At 36.2% G+C, this 24,849-nt stretch overlaps 1 protein-coding gene across 14 annotated transcripts in view; it reads right to left on the bottom strand.

Moving 5' to 3' along the window:
• FUT8 (fucosyltransferase 8) overlaps positions 1 to 24,849 on the bottom strand; it is a 311,734-nt gene that overhangs the window by 231,392 nt on the left and 55,493 nt on the right. The window contains exon 3 of one of the 14 annotated variants that reach the window (XM_078448124.2): positions 8,316 to 8,348. The exons of the other annotated variants lie outside the window; for them this stretch is intronic. The gene's annotated coding sequence lies outside the window, so the exon portion shown is untranslated. The remainder of the gene's footprint in view (positions 1 to 8,315; positions 8,349 to 24,849) is intronic. 14 annotated transcript variants of the gene reach the window in all.

Raw genomic sequence — 24,849 nt, 5'->3', positions numbered from 1 at the left:
AACATCAAGAGTAAATGAAGGTATTTTCTTGAGAAGAAATAAAGGATAAAGAAGCTTTTCAGAGTTCCCAAGATTTAAAGATATGGAGACTATAAAAGATACTTTCCAGAAAATTAAAGAAAGCTATGACAGTGGCATTTGTATCATATCACCAAATGTTATGAGTGGAAGAGAATGAGATTTAAAAAGTAGAATAATAGGTAGAAAAGATTCTCACCAGTGACGTACTATTTAGTTGTAGATAAATCTTATCTAACTGCCTCTGAATACCAAAAAAAGAAAGCCACATTATGGAACTTTTTGTGATATTTTGCAGAACAAATAATCCCATAAATAACATTATCATAATTTACGGAAAGTGCTTAACTATACATGAAAATACTAAAATATTGATTATATCTTAAACATCTACCCTGAGAGCTTCACAGTAAATCAAATATATCTTCCACAGTTATGGTAAGTACATCCATGTAGAAATAGCAGATATGCCATTCTTCATAGATGTATTTTTTTCATTCAAGCCAGTTTAAAAAGTACAAGGTCTATGGTGAGCTTGATTAGGAAAAACTAAGAAACTTGCCTTACTTTCTATATTCTAAAAATTAGAATGAAAAGCCCCAATAATCCTAAATATAGTGGTCAAATATTCATATTTTCTCAATGTCTGAATAGGCCAAAGTCTTCCTTGGATGCTAACTAAGGCAATCTTGTATTTAAATTAAAAGCTAAGTAAGCATTACAAAAGGGACCCAGGAAGCCACAAAGCAAGAGCAAACTATCAGATAATAAAAGGATATGTATTCAAAAAGGACAAGGATAATTTAATTTCAAAGCACAGATTATATATACAGGAGAATGGATCCACCTATAGTCAAAAAGTACCTCATAAAGGAAAAGAAATCACATGAAGCACCACACTCAAGAATGAACAATGTTAAGTATCAGCTGCTAGAAACCAGTAATGCATTAAATAGATACAAGAGAAGAGATGATCCATTTAGTCACAAGCTGAGCTCCCTGAAAGCCAAGGTAGGCTTTGGAAGGTTGGCTGTAAATACCAACGTTCACAAACCAGCTATCAAAAATAATTTCATCTGACTTCTACTAGAATCATCACAGAAATATAAGGCAAACTTTAAAAAAAAAATGAATTACAATTTAAGTTGAAGATGTGTCATCAACTAAAATAGCTGCTGCAAAACCCTATTCAAATCTCCCCGCATTTCAAATCTCCCTTCCAGCCTTCAAACTACTTTGAAGTTTTTCATTATCATAAGTTACCATTTCCTCTACTGCAGAGCAGCTACATAACAGAATCCAAAACACAATTCAAAGTGGGCAGGAAGAAAAGACTGAAAGAACTTTCCAGCTCTATGAAATACTTAATTCCTTGTATTTTATAGTTTCATAAAGATATTACCTCTAAGATCAAGAGCTAGAAGCTGTCTAAAATCATGACCAGGATAATGGAAGGGCCCTTATACTAGGGTGGCAGGGGTAGAGGGGGAGAAGACAGCAAGAGCCAATGATAGAAAAATCTGCTGTGCAGACACTAAAAACCTGAGAATTTGCCATTGGTCCAATCACATCCTTGACCCCCACAGCTGATTCTCCCTAAAATTCTTGATAAAATCCAAACTGTCCAATGGCTGCTACTCTACAAAATCAATTCTCTGAGAACCATCCTTGACCAACTATTCCCCCAAACTATGCCTAACCCCTCCTGCTAATGCCCTATAAAAAATTCTGCCATTCTTCCTCAAGTTAGAACTTTCTTTCAGAGCATTTTCTAATACAGTCTTATGCTGACAGTGCTCTGTCAGCTCTGTCAGTGCTCATAGTTTTCTTTGAAACTATGAAAATACAGAAGGTCAAAGCAGCAGGAATTGGCTTCATTTTTTATTTTCTTGATGGGTTTCAAGGTAACTGTGGGCACTATTTCTGTGACTAAATATAATCACCAGGGAAATAGGCAACAGAATAGAAAAGCTTCCACTGGTCATTAAAAAATATAATAAAGACAAACATTTATTAAGCACCTAACTACACTACTATACACTTTTATGTAACTGATTCTATTTATTCTTCATTACAACCCTTGGGATATTCTTACGTTCATTCTACAGATGAGAAATCAGAAACTTAGTTTAAGAAACTTACCCAGTTAGCAAGTGGTAAGTACAGGAATTAAATCCAATTATCCCAGGGCAATTCTTTCCACTTCACCAAAACCACCAGCTACATTGCTTTAACTCCAAGTACTTTCTATAAGAAACAACTGCATTCTTCTGAGCCCCTTGTGTTCTGTTAGGTCTACTTACTGCTTTTTTTTATCTTTAAGCAAGCCTCTATGCTTTAAAATTTTCTTCATGTAATTCATTTATTGTTTTTACTTCTTCCTAAGCACTCACTAATGATCCTCAAGTATCCTATAGCTAACTGTCTCCCATTAGTAATGCTGAACATAACTTCAGAATTAAAACAATTGTACTCAATCACAATTCTTCAGTAGATATTTTCTGGACACTTCTCAGATTTTTCTCTATTTTTTTCATATCACAGTTCAATAATTAGACTCCACTGTTATTAGTGTAGTGTATGTTTTAACCAATTAGAAATAATATTGCACATAAAATATTTTTTAAACCCAGGTACTCTACATGCAAATTAATTGACTTTTTTTATGGGGAGAGGGTCATTTTGGGGGGGGGGGGAATAACAAAATTGTGCACAATAACAGATACTTGCATTATCTAGGGCTAAAACATAAAAAAATAGTAACTTTCATCTCAACAGACACACACAAAAAAGTATTTTAACAAAATCCAATATCCATTTCTGATTTGAAGTCTCTGCAAACTAGAAATAGAAACAAATTTAATAAATCCAATAAAGGGTATCTATGAAAAATCTATAATTAACATCATACTTGTGTAAGAATAGATGCTTTCCCCCTAAAATAAGAAGACTAGAATATCCATTCTCACCATTTCTATTTACCATTATACCAGAGCATCTAGCCAATGAAGTCAGGCAAAGAAAAAGAAATAAAAGGCACCCAGAGTGGAATTAAAGAAGTAAAACTCTCTTCATTCACAGAAGACATGACTATCTACGTAGAATCCAATGGAATCTGCCAAAAAAAAAAAAAAAAAAAAAAAGAACAAAACAAAACAAAAAAAAAACTAGAGCCAGAAAATGAATTTAACAAGGCTGCAGGATATAAGCACCAATTGCATTTCCATATGTTTGCAATGAACAACTCAAAAGTGGGATTTTTAACAAAAACAATACCATTTATAAGAACATAAAAAATATAATACACTTAGGGGTAAATCTGACAAAATCTGGGAAAAATCTGTATAATAAAACCGTAAAACACTACTGAAAGAAACTGAAAATCTGAATAAACAGTGATACATTATCCATGGGTCAAAAGACTCACTACTGTTAAGAGGTAAATTCTCCCCAAATTTATCTATAGATTCCAATGCAATTCCCACAGATTTATGCATAGATTCAGTGAATATCCCAGTAGGCTTTTTTTTTTTCAGACATTTAGTAACTGCTTCTAAAATTCAGATGGAAATGTAAAAAAACCTAGAACAGTTGCATCACTCTGGATCCAATCAGAAAAGAGAGGTCACAAGGAAATTTGAAAAGGGAAAGTTAAGTATAAAGAATATTAACTATAACAGGGCTCGGTGTAACAACAATTAACTAGTGAGAAGCAAAGAGAATACGAAAGAATACAAGAGCAGCTAACACCTCCTAGGGCTGAGACAAGAGTGCCCTTCTACAGGGCAGAGATCAGACCCTGTCGGAGAAAGCATAGCCTTGTCTCACTGAATGACAGATAAGTCATTCTGGTGCCATGCCAGCAGAACTTGCTGGAAATTTGCCTTGTGAAACTTGGCAGAAATCCATTCATAAGGGGGCTAGGAAAAACCATTTATCTGGCAGCGTCCCATGAAGGCATTCTGCTACAAACCCACACGAGAGGTACAAAGAGAAGCTAGCCTTGGGTCATTGGCTGCTGGGTTACTGCGGCCCTCTGAGCACTAAAGAAGCTTAGTGCTAGTGAAGTCACACATACGGCAAGAACTGTACACTAAGGAAGCCATGTGGGCTGATTCTAGAGAAGTTGAGTATGCTGCTGGAGCTTGCCAAGCAAGCACACAGAAACCAAGAAGCAAAACTTTTTCCTCCTGCAATGTCTCTGCAGCACTCTCTATTGACAAAGCCCAACACTATGCCAGCTGGCAAAAGAAAAATACTAAAAAAGCCAGATCCATTTTCACAGAATAGGCAAAAAGGGAAAATCTGGAGCTAAGATGCAATAAATCAATAACCAGCACAATAGCCAAAATAACACTGAAAAAGAAGAAAAAAGCTAGGTGAGTAGCACAACTTGGTTTCATGACTTCTTATAAAGCCACAGGAATCAAAATAGTAGTAGCATTGAGACAGGCAAGAGATCAGTAATGAATTAGGTAATCAGAAATAAACCCAGACATATACGATCAGCTGATTTTAGGCAAAAGTGTAAAGGATGGCCTGTCAACAAATGGTCCCAGAACAAGTGGATATCACAATGCAAAAAAAAAAACAAAAAACAAACCCTTATTCAATTTTCACTTCACATAAAAAACATTAACTCAAAATGCATCATACCACTAATCATAAAACCTAAAACCATAAAACTTCCAGAAGATATCTTAGGAGAAAGTTTTTATAACCTTGCATTAGGCAACTATATCTTAGATATAGATACAAAAACAAGAACATGATCCAGATAAGAATAAATGGATAGACTGAACTTTCATCAAAATTAGAAGTTTTTATTCCTCAAAAGAGACTGTTAAAAGAATGAAAAGATAAGCCACCATCCAGGAGAAAACCTCTGCAAAACATAGAATCAAAATATATAGGAAGCATTCAAAACTCAATAATCAGAAAACAACCCAATTAAAATAATGGGTAAAAGATTTGAGCACACATTTTACCAAAGAAAATATACAAGTGGTAAATAAACACAAGAAATGATGCTCAATATCACTAGTCATTAGAGAAATGGAAATTAAAACACAGGTAGATAACATTTTACACCTACTAGAATGGCTAAAATTAAAAGGAATAACCATACCAAATGTTGATAAGATATAGAGAAACTATCACACACTGCCAGCAAGAACAAAAAATGGTATAGGCACTTTGAAAAACTATTTGGCAACTTCCTAAAAAGTTACACAAATACCTACTATATGATCCAGTCATTCCACATTTAGATATTTACCTAAGAGAAATTAAAATATATGTCCAGGGGCATCTGGGTGGCTCAGTTGGTTGAGCATCCAACTTCAACCCAGGTCATGATCTCGTGGTTCACAAGTTCGAGCCCTGTGTTGGGCTCTGTGCTGAAGCTCAGAGCCTGTAGCCTGCTTCTGATTCTGTGTCTCCCTCTCTCTCTCTGCCCCTCCCCCACTCGTGCTCGCTCTCTCTCTCTCTCTCTCTCTCTCTCAAACATAAATAAAAACATAAAATTTTTAAAAATAAAATATATGTCCATACAAAAACCTATATATTAATGTTCATGGCAGTTTTAGTTCTAAGAGCCAATAACTAGAAAGAACTCAGACTGTCCATCAACAGGTGACTGTGTAAACAAATTTGGGTATTATCCATATCCATCCAAATGGATATCCATATTACCCATATGTGTCAGTTATCAGTTTATTGCCCCTCAGTTCTGAATGAGTATTTCAAGGTATGTTTTGTGATAAACAACAAAATCCCTTTAAGTATTCCTCCTTTAACACGAGCACCATGCTAAGCTTTTTCAGTAGAGGACATTCAAGGGTCAGTGAAGTAGAAAGAGGCTCTCCAACAGTTTACAGAAGGGACTTGGTGGGAAGGAGTATGGAATATGTAGGTGAGGACTTCTAGTGGGGTGCTGTCCCAATCACTCAGAAAAAACACAATCCTCCTGCAACCTTGAAGCCTCAGCCTGATAATAAACTGTCAACAGTTTATTCTGCACGTGGAAACCAGAGCCCCCCAGTATTCAGAAGGGCTCTTGACAGTGCCAGCACCTATAATCCCTCTACAAGACCCCATTCAGACTGAACACAATTGTCTACGGCCCACAGGGACACACACCACTTACACAGAGTTCCTAAATCCCTTGAAATTTCCTGACAGGAACATCTTTGGTTCTAATGAGGCTACTCTTGGTGAGCTCCAGGATAGCTTCAGTATAGGGTCTGGTCATCAGAAAACCAAACCCTGATTATAAACTTGGAACTTCCACCCCCACCCTTTATCCTCCAGTGTCCAGCTGGACACTGACTTAATAACCAATCATGCCTGTGCAATAAAACCCCCTACCAAATACAGGGTTGAGCATCCAAGTTGATAAACACATCCATGTGCCAGTAGCTGTGCACTCAAGGATCCTTCTGGGCTTCATCCTATGTATCTCTTCATCTTGCTGTTCATCGTTATCTTTAATTATATCTTTTGTAATAAGATGGTAAACATAGGTGTTTCTGAGTTCTGTGAGTCATAATAGCCAATTAAAAAACCTGAGGAGGAAGTCATGGGACCCCTCCCAATTTGTAGTCAAGTCAGACAGAAGTGTGAGCTACCCACTGTTTGCAACTAGCATCCAAAGTGAAGGGTAGTTGTGTGGGACTGAGCCTCTAACCTCTGGGGCCTGTGCTAACTACTCATTGGTATCCTCAGAGAATTAAAGAGTTGCTTGGTGTGGAAAACCCACACATCTGGTGTCAGAAGTGTTGTAATTACAGGAAATGAGTTTTCTTTTACAGGGTCAGATACTATGAGGCACTACTGACACAAAGATAAAAAGTCCCCAAAATTAAGAATTTCTGCCATATCATATTTACACATAGGCAAGAAATCAAAAGAAATGGTTGTGTTAGATGGCATCATTAATGGCATTATTTCAAACTGATTCCAATAACAACCAGAAACAAATATAATCAATGGTTTTTAAATAACAGTAGCAAAATATTTGGTTTTTTTATATAAGAAAATTTTAAAGCCAATTCCTCCACTCTCAAACTGAAAAGGAACATTCCAAAAAGATACCATTTATGAGACAATGGATGGAAATATGTACAAGAATCTTGTAGATCTGTGATAGATTTAACATTTTTGCACCTATCTGTACCAGGCACAATAACCAAAATCACCCCACTCTTCTGAACACCAATTCCTCTTCTTAGTCTTGCCTTCTATCCCTATCATTCAGCTTACTGCTGATCAAACTAAGAAGCTTAGGTGTGTGCAAGAACAGATAGCAAAAACAGGCAGGGGCACCTGGGTGGCTCAGTTGGTTAAGCATCTAACTCTTGATTTCGGTTCAGGTTGTGATCAGGATTCCTGGGGTCAAGACCCCTTTGTCAGGGTCTGCACTGACAGCCTGGGATTCTCTTTCTCTCCCTCTCTCTCTCTCTCTTTCTGCCTCTCCCCATCTCGCACTCTCCTCGCCATCCCCCCCCCCTCCAAATACATTAAAAAAATTATGAAAAATGCTGACTTGCACTCACAATCAATTACAAACTAAAACAAGAGATTTTTTAATCAACTGAGAAATATTAAAAGTTGAATAATACCCAGTGTAGAGAAAAAATTGGTGCAACTTTTCTGAAGGGAATTTGTTACTATAAATCAAAAATCTAAACAATAATTCAAATCTTTTGAGCCAACAATTCTATCCCAAGGAGTTAATGCTAAGGAATAATTGCACAAAATCCTTTGTATGCATTAATACATATGTTATATAATATATATGCCTTGGATATCTGTATTTTTAAAAAACACTCCTGAGGGAATTCTTACAATCATCCAGTTTGGGAACTATGCATCAAATCTATGTATTAAAAGAACTAACATCTAATCAGCAACTTTTATAAGCCCAGTACTATACTGACAAATACATTATTATCATGTTTAATGAAAACACATTAGGAGCTAGAAGAGCTGTTTTAAAAGCTCCACATTCCTAAAATACTGATAGTAAAAGCCTTAAAATGAATTTTCACACAGTTCTATTCATTACCTCACTTAACAAGATTAATGTTCTGTGTTACCTGTAAGGACAATTTCTAGTTACTATCTCAAAATTTCCCATTAAATTATATTACAAAATGGAAGCTAGTCTCAAAATTAGATAAAAATGACATTTTAAAACAGAATAACAAAAATTAGTGGAGTATCCATGATATAACATAATAATCAACATATAGTTCATAGTACAAATGTCTTACAAAAAATACTGAGAATCTTACCTGAAAAATCATAATTACCTGGATCATTAAAATCTGTAAGAAAAAATGTCTATATCAGGTATATCTGCAAGAAGAAAATGTTCTATATCTACACTGTCCAATATAACAATCACTAGTCATATGTGGCTGGAGAGCACTAAAATATGGCTAGTAAGACTGATGAGGAGGCCCACTAAAACATATTTAAGTATACTCATCAATTTTAACATGTATTGAAATGAGGAGTACATCTTCAGGGGGAAATAAACTGTAAATGACATACAAGCCTAGAAAAAATCTAGACTAGTTCTTTTTGTGTTTATATTAGTAAAAGGACAATTTAATCTACCGCTCACATTCCATAAAGATACAACCAAAGGCAACTTTGAGTTTCTTCACATCCAGCGAGGACTTAAGTAATTTTTCATTGCTACCAACACAAAAAAGGTTTGAAATCACTAACTGCAAGAGAAAAGCATTGATGACTCATTCATAATCCCTTAAATCAATCATTATAACTTTACATAACAAAGTAATAAGATTTATTTAGCAGGACAATTAAAACCTATGGAACTTTATTTAAGGTAACTTCACTAATAATATGTTCCTGATAAACTTCAATCACATCATCTTCTTCCATTCCCAATTCTTTTGCAGTGTGATTATCAGTAATTCTCTGACCTTCAAAAAGAAACCTGAGTGAATTCATTGGAACTCCTTGTCTTTAACAGTACGATTCTTTGAGTTTCATGAGATGAGTTGTCATTTTCACTTTGAAGCAAATCTCAATGCTATCCTATCCAATATTGAGTTTAATGTATTTTCCTTCTTTCTTATCCCCCAAGTCCTCAGTTGAAGGTTTTGCCTCCTAGTCAGATATGTTGATGGTGGCTTCACCCAGGGTCTCCACACAGCAGCAGCCTCAGGTAGGCAGAACCTCAACTCCAGGATTGACAAATCCATCTCTCTTCACCACAGCACGATACTTCGGCTGGAGGGACTTCCGCAGGCGTCACACCTCACTCTACTTTGACTTTTTAACTTTTGGAGATTTCATGGCATGCAATTTTTCTAAAATTTTAGTAATTTTTATTACAAACATATTATCACTCTACCAATCAAAATTTCTCTTGAATTTTTAATTTAATTATCACAATTTCTATTTTCCTTTAACAGGTTACAATGATGAAAACTAGCAAGGCTTAAAACTAATGAGTTCTTAATTCTCATTTTTTAAACGTTGAAATGTATTCCTTCACTATGCAAATATGCTTTCCCAGCATAGTCTTTATGAAAATGAATAACTTAATGGGGCGCCTGGGTGGCTCAGTCGGTTGAGTGTCCAACTTCGGCTCAGGTCATGATCTCACGGTTCATGGGTTCGAGCACCACGTCAGGCTCTGTGCTGACAGCTCAGAGCCTGGGGCCTGCTTCAGATTCTTGTCTTCCTCTCTTTCTCTGCCCCTCCCATGCTCACACTATGTCAATCTCTCTCTCAAAAAAAAAAACATTAAAAAAAATTAAAAAAAAAAAAAGAAAATGAATAACTTGAAGTTATTTATATCTCACTCAAATCTGATCCTTGCCACTCCTCCTCTCAAAAACAAATAATAAATAAATAAATAAATAAATAAATAAATAAATAAATAAATAGAAAAATCCTCCATCAAATATTCATTGATCACCTACTAAGTATCAGGTGCTATTTATGTGCTCAGGATGTATCTTGAAGGGTTGGCTGGAAGGGTTGGCTTAGCACCCTTAACTCTGGCTCCATTCCAATTTAGCAGAATCCTGCTCTGGTATATTTATCCGCTCCTTTGCAGGCCATAGGACTGGCCCAACTATCAGCAGTAGCTGCTCTGTGAACACGAAAAGGAGGCAGTTTTCCTGGGTTTAGCCAGGCACTCAAGCTTTTAACAAAGCCCATTCACAACTCAGGCCATGTACAGTTAAGCATCTAATAAATATTTTGATTAAAAAAACAAAACAAAAAAAAAAAAAAAAAACTCATGGAACTTTCATCCTGGTAAGAAAATACTCAATAAACAAATACAAACACATGTACACACACACACATAAAGTGTCATACACAATATATGATAAAAACTAGGCATTTATTTTACACTGAGTGATCAGGAAGAGTTTATATGAAGCTGTCAACGAATACAATCTCTTTGATAAAGTGTCATGTAGAATACTATCACTCTACAAATTCCAGTTTTTAACTTAACAGTTAAGTATAAAAAGTACCACTCTACTAATTGACTGACTAGATGTTTTGTAAAGAGTCCTCTAGAATCTAGAATTAAATAAAATGAAAATTCTACTTCCGGGGCACCTGGCTGGCTCGGTCCTGAGCACAGGACTCTTGATTTAGGGGTTGTAAGTTCAATCCCCAGGTTGGGTGTGGAGCCTAGTTAATTAATAAAATAAAATTAAATTAATAATAATTCTACTTTCATTTACAATTATTCAAACTGTCAAGTAACTTATTAATGTGCAAAAGAATCCAATATGTTTTTAAGAGATCCCCTTCCCCTTTAAAACTCCCAAAATACAAAATACACGTAATAAACCATCATAAAAGTACAATTATCCTAGGATTTTGCTTGTTTATTTGTTTGTTTGTTGAGAGAGAGCACAAACCCGGGGAGGAGGCAGAGGGAGAGAGACAGAATCTCAAGCGGGCTCACAGGGTTTGATCTCAAGACCCTAGAATCATGACCTGAGACAAAATCAAGATCAGACACTCAATCGAGCCACCTAGGTGCCCATTTCCTAGAATTTTTAAGAATATTTCCATATTACAAGTCACTACTAACTGGTAGCACAGTAAGTAATATTTTTGAAATGAGATTTATCTTCTCTTCTGAAGTTGCCTATATCAAATTTCCTCAAGCCAGTAACTCAGACCCTAAACCATAGTAACACTATTGCTCTAAAAACTGAAGGATCTAAGATACATAACTATATACAGTGGAAGACAGAATGTCTCTTTTCAGAATAGTAACCATACGTACAAAGATTTCTGTGACTGTGAATGCACTTCCAACCTCTACTGACCAAAAAGAAAGACAAGGAACAATCAGAGCTCTCAAGCATTTGAGTATCACAGAGTACCCTTAAAGTGCTCTCAACATTTTACAAACCTGGTCTTCTAACTAAATGTCTAAGTGAACTACCCAAGCCTAGCTAGTATCCAAGTCAGGAATCAGACCATACCTGCCTTACTCTATAGCTTATGCTCCCTACAGCAATTCTAAACCACACAAACACCCTGACTAACCTGAATGTCCAGGGAAATATCAAGAGTAACAACAACAACAAAAAAAGCACATACTTAAGTAGAAAAAAGCTTCATATTTAGGAATAATTTTTATTTGGAATAAATCTAATCATAAAAGTCAATCCTATTACCACGCATATAATAATACTTACCAAGAAACATTATGAAAGAGATAACATAGGATAACCCTTCTAACTAGAACTTAGAATTATCAGAATACTTTTTGAAAATGGGGATAATTTTATTAAGTTTTCGTGAAGTAGTCACTGTTTTTCAATCAATACCCTTGAAAATCCTTCCTAAAAGTTGATCTTATCTCCCATCTTAAAACTGTAAAGAACTCAAAAGAATAAAACAAAACTATAAAGAACTTAAAGTAGGTGCACCTGGCTGACTGAGTTGGTACAGCATGTGACTCTTGATTTGGGGGTAGTGAGCTCAAGCCCGATGCTGGGCACAGAGATTACTTAAAATAAAAAATAAATTAGGGAGGCCTGGGTGGCTCAGTTGGTTAAGCATCCAACTTCAGTTCAGGTCATGATCTCATGGTTCATGAGTTCCAGCCCCACATGGGGCTCTCCACTCTCAACACGGAGCCCACTTCAGATCTTCTGTCTCCCTTTCTTTCTGGCCCTTCCCTGCTTGCTCACTTGCTCTCTCTCTCTCTCTCTCTCTCTCTCTAAAAAATAAATAAAAACAACAGGGCACCTGGGTGGCTCAGTTGGTTAAGCATCCAACTTCGGCTCAGGTCACGATCTCCCAGCTCATGAGTTCAAGCCCCACATCAGGCTCTGTGCTGACAGCTCAGAGCCTGAAACCTGCTTCAGATTCTGTGTCTCCCTCTCTCTCTGCCCCTCCCTCCCCTCAAAAGTAAACATTCAAAAAATTTTTTAATAAAAACACTTAAAAAACTTAATTAAAAATTAAAAAAAAAAAAGAACTTAAAGTGGTTCCTAGTAAAAACAAGTATTACCCAGAAAGAGGAGGAGGAGGAGGAGGAGGACAAGGAGTAATACCATTAGAACATTGTACTAACAGAAGTACTAATAGTAATGACAGAAGTAGTTTACAACAGCAGTAGTGATAGTACAGTCATATTTATAGTAATACTACTAGTAAATGTAATATACCAAGAAAAATATATTTTTGGTTTGAACCACACAAAACCTGAGCGTCCTTATTAAAAGTAGTAATTCTCGGGATGCCTAGGTGGCTCAGTCAGTTAAGCATCTTACTCTTGGTTTCAGCTCAGGTCATGATCTCATGGTTCATGAGTCTGAGCCCCACATCTGGCTCTGCCCTCACAGTGCAGAGCCTACTTCTCTCTCTTTCCCTCTTTCTCTGCCCCTCCCCTGCTCATGTGCTCTTTCTCTCAAGATAAGTAAGTTTTAGAAAGAAGAAAGAAAGAAAGAAAGAAAGAAAGAAAGAAAGAAAGAAAGAAAAAAGAAAAGAAAGAAGTAAATCTCTTTGTATACATATGTAAGTAAATGCTATGGGAAAAGAAAAGAAAGAAAAAGAAAAAGAACAAAAAGTAATTCCATTGTATAGATATGTAACTAAATGCTATGGGAGATTGTAACTTAACCAGTAAAGTCTAGAGTTAAACTTCAGAGACCAGGTACTTGAAATTTAGCTTTAAAAGTATCTCTGTGGAGTGCCTGGGTGGCTCAGTTGGTTAAGCATCCGACTCAGTGTCTCATCCTTGATTTCAGCTGAGGTCATGATCTCACAGTTCATGAGACAGAGCCCCACACTGGGCTCCATGCTGATTGTGGAGCCTGCTTGGGATTCTCTCTCTTCCTCTCTCTGCCTCTCCCCTGCTCACGCTGTCTCTCTCACTCTCTCTTTCAAAATAAATAAATAAACATTTTAAAAAATGTTTAATTTAAAATTAAAAAACAATAAAAGTACCTCTGCTATCAACTCAATTGTCATCTCCATCAGATGCATCATTCTCAAACTCCCTAATTCTCCACTCAGAGGATATCATCACTCCCTCCCCATTCTTTCAAAAGCACACTTTTAAGAGCACAATTCCCTATTTGTCACAATTTTAGAGATTTCTGTCTTTCCTCTGGCCTTTTGCTTCTTTAAGACTTTAATTCATGTTGTATGTTGTGGGTGCCTTGGCATTCAACACAGTACCTGAATCTTAACATTCAGTTAATGGTTATTCCACTTAAAAAACATTCAATCATCTAATGTGTAATTCACAATGAAAATTTACTAAGGGCAGCTTAGAAGCTGCTAAAGTTTGTATATGAAGAATTGATGTATAAAGATATTCAAGAGAGCTCAGTCCCAAATAATATATTCTGGACACAAGTTCTTTCTGATTTGAGTAAGGTTTTAAGATATCAGCATTATCAGACCGAAACTTCCACTATTAGATCTACTTTTATTTATTTTTTCTTAAAGTTTATTTATGTGTTTTGAGAGAAACAGAGAGAATGCATGAGCAGGGGGCAGGGTGGGGGAAGGGGGGGGTAGAGAATCGCAAGCAAGCTCTGCAAGCCTGATGAGGGGCTCAAACTCAGTAACTGTGAAATCATGACCTGAGCCAAAATCAAGAGTGGGATATTTAACCGACCAAGCTACCCAGGAGCCTCATATTAGATCTACTTTTGAAGCCACCCATTTACTAACAAGTTCAAGTATTCCCTCCTCTGTAAACCCTCTAATTACCGTCTAGGCACAATTTATTATTCCTCCCCATGTGCTACTACTGAGTTTTACAAATATGTCAATTGTATTTACCACAGTAAGTAGACCAGGACTAAACTTCATACAACTCAACACATTTCACACGTTACAGACTGATTCCCTCAAACTACCTTCAGAACACCAAATTCAGTCTCTTAGATATCATTTTATCAATGATTTTGAGTTACTTCATGAAGTTTTGGTAGCTCACAATGCTAAGGAATTAGAAGAAGTTTGAAGCCAGGCCTCACTGAAGTAGAGATAAACAAAAATATTATCCTGACCTATGATGAAAAAACAAATTAACTCACCCTACCTTATTTCCCTGTCCTACCACAGACAAAGCCTTGGCCACATACACATAAAAGTTGGAATGGTAAGGGTGAAGGGGTGACTAAAGCTTTCATTATAAAATCCTGCAGGGCCAGTGTCCTATTGTCTGGCCTAACTCTTCCCAAGACCTACTCCCAACAGTTCTTGATTTCTCCCTTGGGACAGTGTAGAGCTATAGAAATTGCTGAGTTGCAAACAGACATCCTAGGTGATCAAACATGTGAGTGGGAAGCATCCTTTAAGCACCCAGGTCATACTGTCACAGCAGGGCAAGAAAGATCCTTTTCCCCCCAGCTTCATATACCTACCATTCCAGTAACAGGGCTCAAATTCCAGAGGCTGCACCCCTCTCTACAAGGAGCCAAAGTTGGGCCCAAGATCCATTTGTTCAGCCCAAGGACAGGTATCCCACTCAGATACTTTTGATGTTGTGTACTAACTAGGATTCCTGGTCCCAAGAGACAACATGACCAGAAACTACAATTCGATGTTTTATAATGACAGATTTGGCTCTGTGGAGTAACTCCCCATAAAATACCCAAACACCTCCTACCTCTCTGCCATGTGAATATTTATTTTCAAACACATTTTGGGGAACATATTATTATATAGGAAATTAGGGGGCTTCTTACATTGCAACTATTAACTTACATTTCCCGCTCACCTACTAAATTATCAGCTTCCGAACTGCAGGGTCTTAATCATTTTGTGTTCCAAACTCATAGTAATTGTGCATTACATTTGTTGGAGAAAGGGCGGGAAAGCAAGAATAGAAAAAAGAAGGCAGTAAGGATAGAAAGAAGTATGATAAGCACCTTTGTATACATCACTTTAAATCTCACACCAATTCAGATATTCCTAAGTGATATATAGATTTTTTAAATCCTATCTTCCCTAAAAAAAAAAAAAAAAAAATCACAAAGAATGAGAACAAATTTCAATTACAGAATTTTACTGCCTTTAAATGAATGAACCCAGCGCACCTGGGTGGCTCAGTCAGTTGGGCATCTGACTTCAGCTCAGGTCACGATCTCACCACTTGTCAGTTCGAGCCCCGCGTCAGGCTCTGTGCTGACAACTCAGAGCCTGGAGCCTGCTTCAGATTCTGTATCCCACTCTCTCTCTGCCCCTCCCTTGCTCATGCTCTGTCTCTCTCTCAACAATAAATAAAACATTAAAAAAAATTTTTTTAATGAATGATCCCAACAATTCTGCATGATCTTTTCCTTCCCTTGGGTCACCTACATCTCAGTAGAAAAATGATATTTTTGGGGAACCTGGGTGGCTCAGTCGGTTGAGCGTCCGACTTCGGCTCAGGTCATGATCTCGCGGTCCGTGAGTTCGAGCCCCGCGTCGGGCTCTGTGCTGGCAGCTCAGAGCCTGGAGCCTGTTTCAGATTCTGTGTTTCCCTCTCTCTCTGACCCTCCCCCGTTCATGCTCTGTCTCTCCCTCTCTCAAAAATAAATAAATGTTAAAAAAAAAATTTTTTTTTAAATAAAACTAAAAAAAAAAGAAAAATGATATTTTTAATCATAGTAAAATATCTTGAAGATGACAAGAGTAAAAAAAGTAAATACTTTATAAAATGCCTAATCTAGAAAGCAAGAAGGGAATACAGAGTATAGAAGGTCTTAAAACAATCCTTTGACAGCTTTTATGGGTGAAGAAGTGGTTTCAGAATCATCAGACTCACTAAATGTTTCTAAGAAGTTTCTATTACTACTGACTTTCCATTCAAAAGGCTAGACCCAATTTAGCCCTAAACACAAATGATAGGGCAGAGGAAAAGTCAGAAGAATGCAGAAAAATCTAATAAGGAATCCTGACAGACATCAAATTACACCCACAAATATATAATCAGTAAGGAAAATTCAATTTGTAAGTACAACATAAAATATTAAATTATTTGACTAAATATAATTTATAACCTAAGTATGAGAGTCTAGAATACCAAGTTTGACACATCCAGGAGATCATTTTTATCACCTAGTTATAAATTTCAATTTTTAGAAGAGAACAATGTGAATCATTGTGGCAATATAAGTCCTAAAGCATTGTTTTCTAATCACATAAGAAAAAAAAATTACACTTTCCAAGATCCAATAAAAGTTAATTAGCCCCAGGGAAAAAAACATAAAATAGTCTTTAAAAGAAAAAGGAAGAGAAAGACAGAGAGACTGAGACTTCTGAAAATCCAGGCAAGGAAAAGGCACATGCAAAAGCTAAGTCAAAAGCAATGGAAAAGCTAAATAAATGTACACACAGCTCAGTCTGACCAATCCAACTACATCATTCAATAAAAAAAAAAAAAAAAAAAAAAAACTATAATTAAAAACACAATGATGTAGAATGTGAAAACACTAGTAACTATAAAAAGCACAAATTTAAAAAGAAATTATGGGTGCGCCTGGATGGCTCAGTTAGTAAGCGTCTGACTTTGGCTCAGATCATGATCTCACGGTCTGTGGTTTCAAGCCCCACATCGGGCTCTGTGCTGACAGCTCAGAGCCTGGAGCCTGCTTCAGATTCTGTGTCTCCCTCTCTCTCTGCTTCTACCCCACTCATACTGTGTCTCTCTCTCAAAAATAAATAAACATTAAAAAAAAATTTAAAAAGAAATTATGATCACAACTATGTAAAAAAAAATCTATATATGAAAAAGAACAAAAAGGTACATACACTCACACAGTAACTATAGTCATATTAAACTGTGGGATTAAGGGGGCGCCTGGGTGGCTCAGTCGGTTAAGCATCCGACTTCAGCTCAGGTCATGATCTCACAGTCCATGGGTTCAAGCCCCGCATCGGGCTCTGTGCTGACAGCTCAGAGCCTGGAACCTGTTCCGGATTCTGTGTCTCCCTCTTTCTCTGACCCTCCCCTGTTCATGCTCTCTCTCTGTCTCAAAAATAAATAAATGTTAAAAAAAAAAAATTAAACTGTGGGATTAAGGAAGATTATCTTATTTTAAGAAGAACCATTGCTTGAATTATCTAAACATAGTGATTTTTAAAAACTTTTTTTAAATATTAATTTTTGAGAGAGAGACAGACAGATAGAACATGAGCAGGGTAGGGGCAGAAAGAGAGAAACACAGAATCTGAAGCAGGCTCCAGACTCCAAGCTGACAGCACAGAGCCCGACGCTCGGCTCAAACGCACCAACCATGAGATCACGACCTGAGCCAAAGTCGGGCCCTTAACCGACTGAGCCTCCCAGGTGCCCCATATACTGACTTTTTTAATGTAAAGATTTTTCAAAAGAAAATAAACTACATTTTACATATAACTTACCACACTGTCTCTTTTCATACTTCTACCAAGATATCATACTTCTACAAAGCACTAAATTCACGATATCTAAGCACTAAATTCATGATGTGCATTAAACTGTTTTACCACATCACAGAAAATGTAAGGATTAACATTATTACCCTATTCTCTGCTCATAAAAATAATTAGTGGGCAGTGTAATAATTAAATTAAGACACCCAATCTAAGTGAGTCATCCAATTAATTAATTCCATATATCCAAAGTATCAGCACAAGGTTTTAATAACCATCCCAGAATCATCAGTATAATTATCCCAAGTGCAAATTAGTGAAACTTGACATGACCCTATACCCAAAAAGGCTGTAAAAATGAAGTGTTTTTTGTATGGTTTAAGATAAAAATGAAACTCTAACTACCAACATAGGAAACAAAGTTTGTCACTGTCCCCAAACTATACTTGCAAACAGAAGAACAATAAATAGGCTAAGAAGTCATTTCCCCAATAACAAGAATCAGTCCTAAGACCAATTTCCCTGTGAAAAAGTCCTTTACTCATTCTTGTAAGTTAGAATACATCATTTCAAACGGTGCAAACTTAATGCCAGAAGGAAATCAAATTCCAAAATACTGTCAACTCAGACAGAGGATATTATACCAAGTCTTTACCATTACAAAGTTGTCAGAAAGAGTCAAAAATAATCTTCAATCAGATCTGACATAAAAAGCTTATAGTTCATCACTTCTGTTCTCACTACAAAAACAAACAAGAAACAAAAACCTGAGAAAAATGAAAATGACGACTCAGCTCCATCAGAGATTTGAGCTCAGAGGGAAAACTGCTACCCTGAAAACTGGAGAGACAGACAGGCAGATACAGAAAATCACAGTGTGGGAGATGCAGAAGCCCAGGAACATAAGCCTTCAGCTGAGCCAGTATCAACAGGAATACTTTAAACAGTAATTGACAATTTGCTGGAGGCTCTGTGTCAACTAGCTTAGGGTGAAAAACTGAGAGGGAACACAGTCTTTGAGAAGTCCCCACATTTTCTTGACTTTTTACCTCCAGGAACCCTATCAGGTTCTCACTGGGAAGATCTGAGAAAAATGTCGTTTCCTCAAGGGGGAGGGGAAAAGTAACCATCCTGAAATATGCCCAGAGCTCTCTGTTCTTAAAAAGGTCTGCCTCAAAAGAAAACTAATTTTAATAAAGCCTAACAAACTGGAATTTTATAGAGCCTAACCAACCAGGGTTTTACAGTATCTAACAAACCTAGGGGAAAGGAAATATCCAACTCCAGCCCCCTCTACCCTTCAACATGAGGTAAGAGATAACCAAATCGAGTTCACTAAATCACTGAGACCTAATCTGATCCCTTACCACCACATCAATGTAACTCCTGTACAACAATAGAGCATCACAAATAAAATAACTGCAAGCCTCAGACCCTATTAAAGGATTCTCTACAAAACCCAAAAACAGCAGAACAGCCAAAAACAAAACACTACAAATTTTAGTCTCTGAAACCGCTGCTACAGCATATAGTAAACACAGCCTAACTCCTTGTCAGATAAACATAAAACCTCAAACTAAAGGCCTATTTACTTCAGTTTGTTTTACCTAATATAACACGTCTGGCTATCAACAAAAATGTACAAAGCATTGTAAAGGCAAAAACTGTACTCTGAAGTACAAAAGGCAAAAACTCTGAAGACACAAAGCAAGCCTCAAAACCAGATTCAGGTAGGACAGAGATTTTAGAATTATCACTGGGTTTAAAAATAGCTATGGTAAATATGCTAAGGGTAGTAATGGGAAAAGTAAACATGCAAGAACAGATGGGTAGTGTAAGCAGAGAAATGGAAACCCTAAGAAAAAAGAAATGCCACAAATCAACAACACTGTAAGGGAAAAAGTATGTCTTTGATGATAAACAATAAACTAGATCCATAAGGATCAGAATCCACCACACAGGATAAATACTATAATACTTACATCTAGGCATATCATAACAAAACTCAAAAAACTAGCTGAGAAAATCTGAAAAGAATCAGAGAAAAAAAAAGCAAAAAACCTTACCTAGCCAGGAGAAAAATAAGAATTCCATCAAACCTTCTCTTCAGAAACCATGCAAGCAAGGTGAGTGAAGTGAAACATTTTAAGTGTTAAAAGAAAAACCACCAATCTAGAATTCTGTACCTGGGAAAATTATCCTTCAAATGTGAAAAGGAAATAAAAGCTTTCTCTGACAAAAACTGAGGGAACTGAAGGTCTACTGGCCTTCCTTGCAAGAAATGTTTTAAAAAGTCCTTCAGAAGGAAGGAAGACTACAAAGCATTATAAGTACAAATTACAAAGGGTCAGAAAATTTGGATAACATTTAAAAAAGGAAGAAATTAGAGAAACAATTTTTAAAAAGGTAGGGGCATCTGGGTGGCTCAGTCAGTTAAGCATCTAATTTCAGCTCAGGTTATTACCTCATGGTTTGTGAGTTCGAGCACCTCACTGGGCTCTGCACTGGTGGTGCAAAGCCTGCTCGGGATTCTCTCTCTCTCTCTGCCCCTTTCCCACTTGTGCTCTCTCTCTCAAAATAAATAAATAAATTTTTTAAAAAAGGTAAAATTAAATCTTACATTTCTTATTCTTAATTGATCTAACAAAATAACAATTTGTTAAAAATAATAATAACAGCACAATATATATCCAGTGATCACAGCCTATAGATAAATGAAATGAATGGCAACAATGTTATAAAGGACAAGAAAAAGGAATTAAGAATACTCTGTGATAAGGTACCTGCACTACCCATGAAGTGATATACTATTATTTGAAACTGAACCAAGGGGTGCCTGGGTTAAGCATCTGACTTCAGCTGAGGTCATGATCTCATGATTCATGAGTTCCAGCCCCACACCGGGCTCTCTGCTGTCAGCACAGAGCCCGCCTCGGATCCTCTGTGTGTGTGTGTCTCTCTCTCTCTCTCTTTCTCTCTCCCTGCCCCTCCCCTGCTCGTACACTCTCTCTCTCTCACTCTGTCTCAAAAATAAATAAACATTAAAAAAAATTAAAGGGATGCCTTGGTGGCTCAGTCAGTTAAGCGTCCAACTTCAGCTCAGGTCATGATCTCATGGTGCGTGAGTTTGAGCCCCACATCAGGCTCTGTGCTGACAGCTTGGAGCTTGGAGCTTGCTTCGGATTCTGTGTCTCCCCCTCTCTCTGCCCCTCCCCCACTCACACTGTGTCTCTCAAAAATAAACAAATACATACATACATACATACATAAAAGTGAACCTAGATTAGTTGTAAATGTAAAATTACAAACTCTGGGGTAACCACTAAAAAATATGTAAAGTAAGTATAATGATATACTAAGATATGATTTAAAAAAATGAAATTATATAAAATGTTCAACTGAAACAAGAGAAAGCAAAAACAGAGTGGAAGACAAAAAGAAACAACAGAGACAAGGAATAGAAAGCAGTTAAAAATATGGTAGATATAAATCCAAGTATACAAATAATTACCTTAAACAACAATGGTCTAAATACATCAATTAAAAGACAGATACTATTGGGGTTCCTGGGTGGCTCAGCTGGTTAGGTGGCCAACTTTGGCTCAGATCATGATCTCACAGTTCATGGGTTTGAGCCCCACGTCCAGCTTTACTGACACCTTGGAGCCTGGAGCCTGCTTCAGATTCTGTGTCTCTCTCTCTCTCTGCCCCTCCCCCACTCGCACTCGTGTGTGTGTGTGTGTGTGTGTGTGTGTGTGTGTGTCTCTCTCTCTCTCTCTCTCTCTCTCTCAAAAATAAATAAATATAAAAAAAAGACAAAGACTGTCAGTCAATGATGAAGGATGGGCATTACACAGTGCCAAAGGGTCAATTCTCAAGAAGATCTAACTTCCCTTATATGTATACACCTAACAACAAAGCATCAGAATATATGCCGTAAAAATTAACAGAACTGCAAAGAGAAATACACGAATTCACCATATATTTGGAGACTTCAACACCCCTCTATCAGTAACTGACAGAACCAAAACACATAAAATTAGTAAGAATACTGTTAAACTGAATAGCACCATCATTCAGCCAGATCTAATTGCCATCCATATACTAGTTTATCCAACAACAACAGTATACACATTCTTCTCAAGCTCAAAGAGAACATTTACCAAGACAGACTACATTCTGGGCCACAAAACACACCTTAGTCATACAAAGTAGGCTCTCAGACCACAGTGGAATTAAACTAATAATTAATAACACAAAGATAGCTAGAAAATATGCAAATATTTGGAAATAAACAACATACATAAGTAACATGTGAGTCAAAGAAAACATCTCAAGAAATTAATATTTAAATCTAAGTAAAAATGTAAATAAAACATAAGAATTTGTGGGATGCAACATGCACCACTGTATTTTCTCTCTCAGAGAAAAATGTATATACCATTGGAGGCATATATTAAAAGAAGGAGCTAAAATCAATCACCCAAGCTTCTGCCATGGGAAACTAGAAAAAGAAAGGCAAATGAAATCCAAACTAAGCAGAAGAAAACAAATAATAAAAATCAGAGAAGAAATCAGTGAAATTGAAAATATGTAAACAATAGAGAAAAAAAGCAACAAAACTAAAAAAGCTGGTTCTTTGAAAAGATCAATAAAATGGATAAACCCTTAGGCTTCTCAAGAAAAAAGGAGAGATGACACAGGTTAGTAATATCAGAAATGAAAGAGGTTCCATCTCCAGCGATCCTATGGACATTAAAAGGATAATAAAGGAATATTATAAATAATTCAAGTCCCATAAATTTGACAATGTAGATGAAATGGAACAAATTCTTGAAAGACAATCTACCACAGCTCACAGAAGGAAGAAAGAGATCACCCGTATAAGGCTATAACGATCAAAGAAATTGAATAAATAAATAATAATTTCCAAAAACGAAAGCTTCATACCCAGATAATTTCCCAAGTGAATTCTACCAAACATTTAACAAACAAGTAATACCAATTCTCTGCAGCCTGTTCCAGAAAGTATAAGAGGGAGCACTTCTCAATTCATTCTATGTGGCCAGCATTACCCTAATACTAAACCCAGACAAGAAAAGAAAACTACAAATATCTCTCATGAACACAGATACAAAAAAAACCCTCAAAAAATATTAGCAATTCTAATTATGCACCACAAATAGGATTTATTCCAAGTATATAAATCAAGTTCAATATTTAAAAATCAATTAATGTATCAATTAATGTAATCAATCACATATCAATACAAGAAAAATCATGTGCTATCAATACATGCAGAAAAAGAATGCATAAAATCCAACACCCATTTATGATAAAAACTCACAGCAAAATAGGAATACAAAGGAACTTCCTCAAGCTGATAAAGAAAATCTATAAAAAATGTACAGCAAATATCATTCTTAACAGTAAGAAACTAGATACATTCCCTCTTAAGACTTTTCCCTTTCAGAATTCCTACTTATATTACACTGGACATCCTAGCTAATGCAATAAGACAAGAAAAGGATATCAATGATATACAAATTAGGAAGGAAAAAATCAAACTGTCTTTTGTTCACAGATGATCTGATCATCTACATAAAAAAATCCCAAAGAATTGGAAGGGGAAAAAAAAAAACCAAAATCTGGTATTAATAAGCAATTATAGAAAGACTGCAAGATATAAGGGAACTCTGTACTTCTGTTCAATTTTTCTCTAAAGGTAAAACTACTCTAAAAAATAAAATTAAAAGAAAACAAAAAACACAAAACCCTCCACCAAACAAACAGTAATCCATTAATTCTGAATAGGTGTTTGAGGAGAGAAAAAAATGTGTTCAACATGATTTTCCTTCTTCCTTTCCTTTTTTTTTTTTTTTTTTTTTTTTTCCTGTGAAGCTGAAGGAATAGCTGGCTGGGGAATGCGGGGTAGGAGATTCCTCCAATTTCTCAAGCCTCTGTGAATCCAACAAAAACAAACACTACATAGAAAGTGAAGACTCCAAACCATAAAATAAATCAAACCCATCCATACTCTACTTTTCAATCTTTGCCAATTCATAATTCTCTGAAATTGGAAAATATTTATTACAAGTGGAAGAAACTTTGTCTTGTTGTTAAATATTAGACCAACTTCAAGGTCTAAAATGAGGAGGGGAAAACTACAACGAAAGAGAATTTGATCCAAACCTGAATCATCAGCCACAATCTCCACCCTATACCCCACTCCTCCAAGAAAAGCCTTCCAGGCTTTTTTTCATTCATCAGAATCACCCACAGATCAAAAAATCTTGACTTTTTCTCACTGATGTGGACAGCATATTAAAAAAAAAAAAATACACTAACAACATTCTACTATTCTTTTCATTCTACTACTCTTTCACATTGATGGAAATGTGAACAGAAAATGATTCAGAAGATATTCTTATTACCGAATTATAGCATCTGTTTATATTAGTTTTTATATTATGATCATTTTAACATTTTATTTCAAGTACTTCTACGGTATTATTGCAAATTTTATACTCTAGTATGTCTCCTAAAATTAAAAAAAAAGAAGCCACCACTGTTGTAGTAACTGGTGATGGTCTCTGAATCACCCAAATACTCATGCTGAAAACAGGAACTTGGGAAAATTTGTCTGTAATTGAAGAGCAGTTATGTAGGAAAGTCCTTAAGTTCAAGCGTTGAGAGATTCCCAGGGTTTCCTGGAAGATGGGTTTGATATTCTACTGCATGGAATGAATCAAAAATTCATTTTCTTCTACTTCAATCACTTTCATGCAAATCCAAAGATATTGGTTCAACCTACATTTATACTTACCACCAATACATACACACTGTTAATATGTACCTTGAAAAGGACAAGCACAGATACAACCATAGGTAGTTTTACTATTGTCAAAAAAATTTCCTGTTAAGCGTCCACAATATGTCTATGAAGTA

The sequence above is a fragment of the Panthera onca genome, chromosome B3 (assembly GCF_046562875.1).
Source record: "Panthera onca isolate mPanOnc1 chromosome B3, mPanOnc1 haplotype 2, whole genome shotgun sequence".
Lineage (NCBI taxonomy): Eukaryota > Metazoa > Chordata > Mammalia > Carnivora > Felidae > Panthera > Panthera onca.
This window is presented reverse-complemented; position numbering and strand designations above follow the sequence as displayed.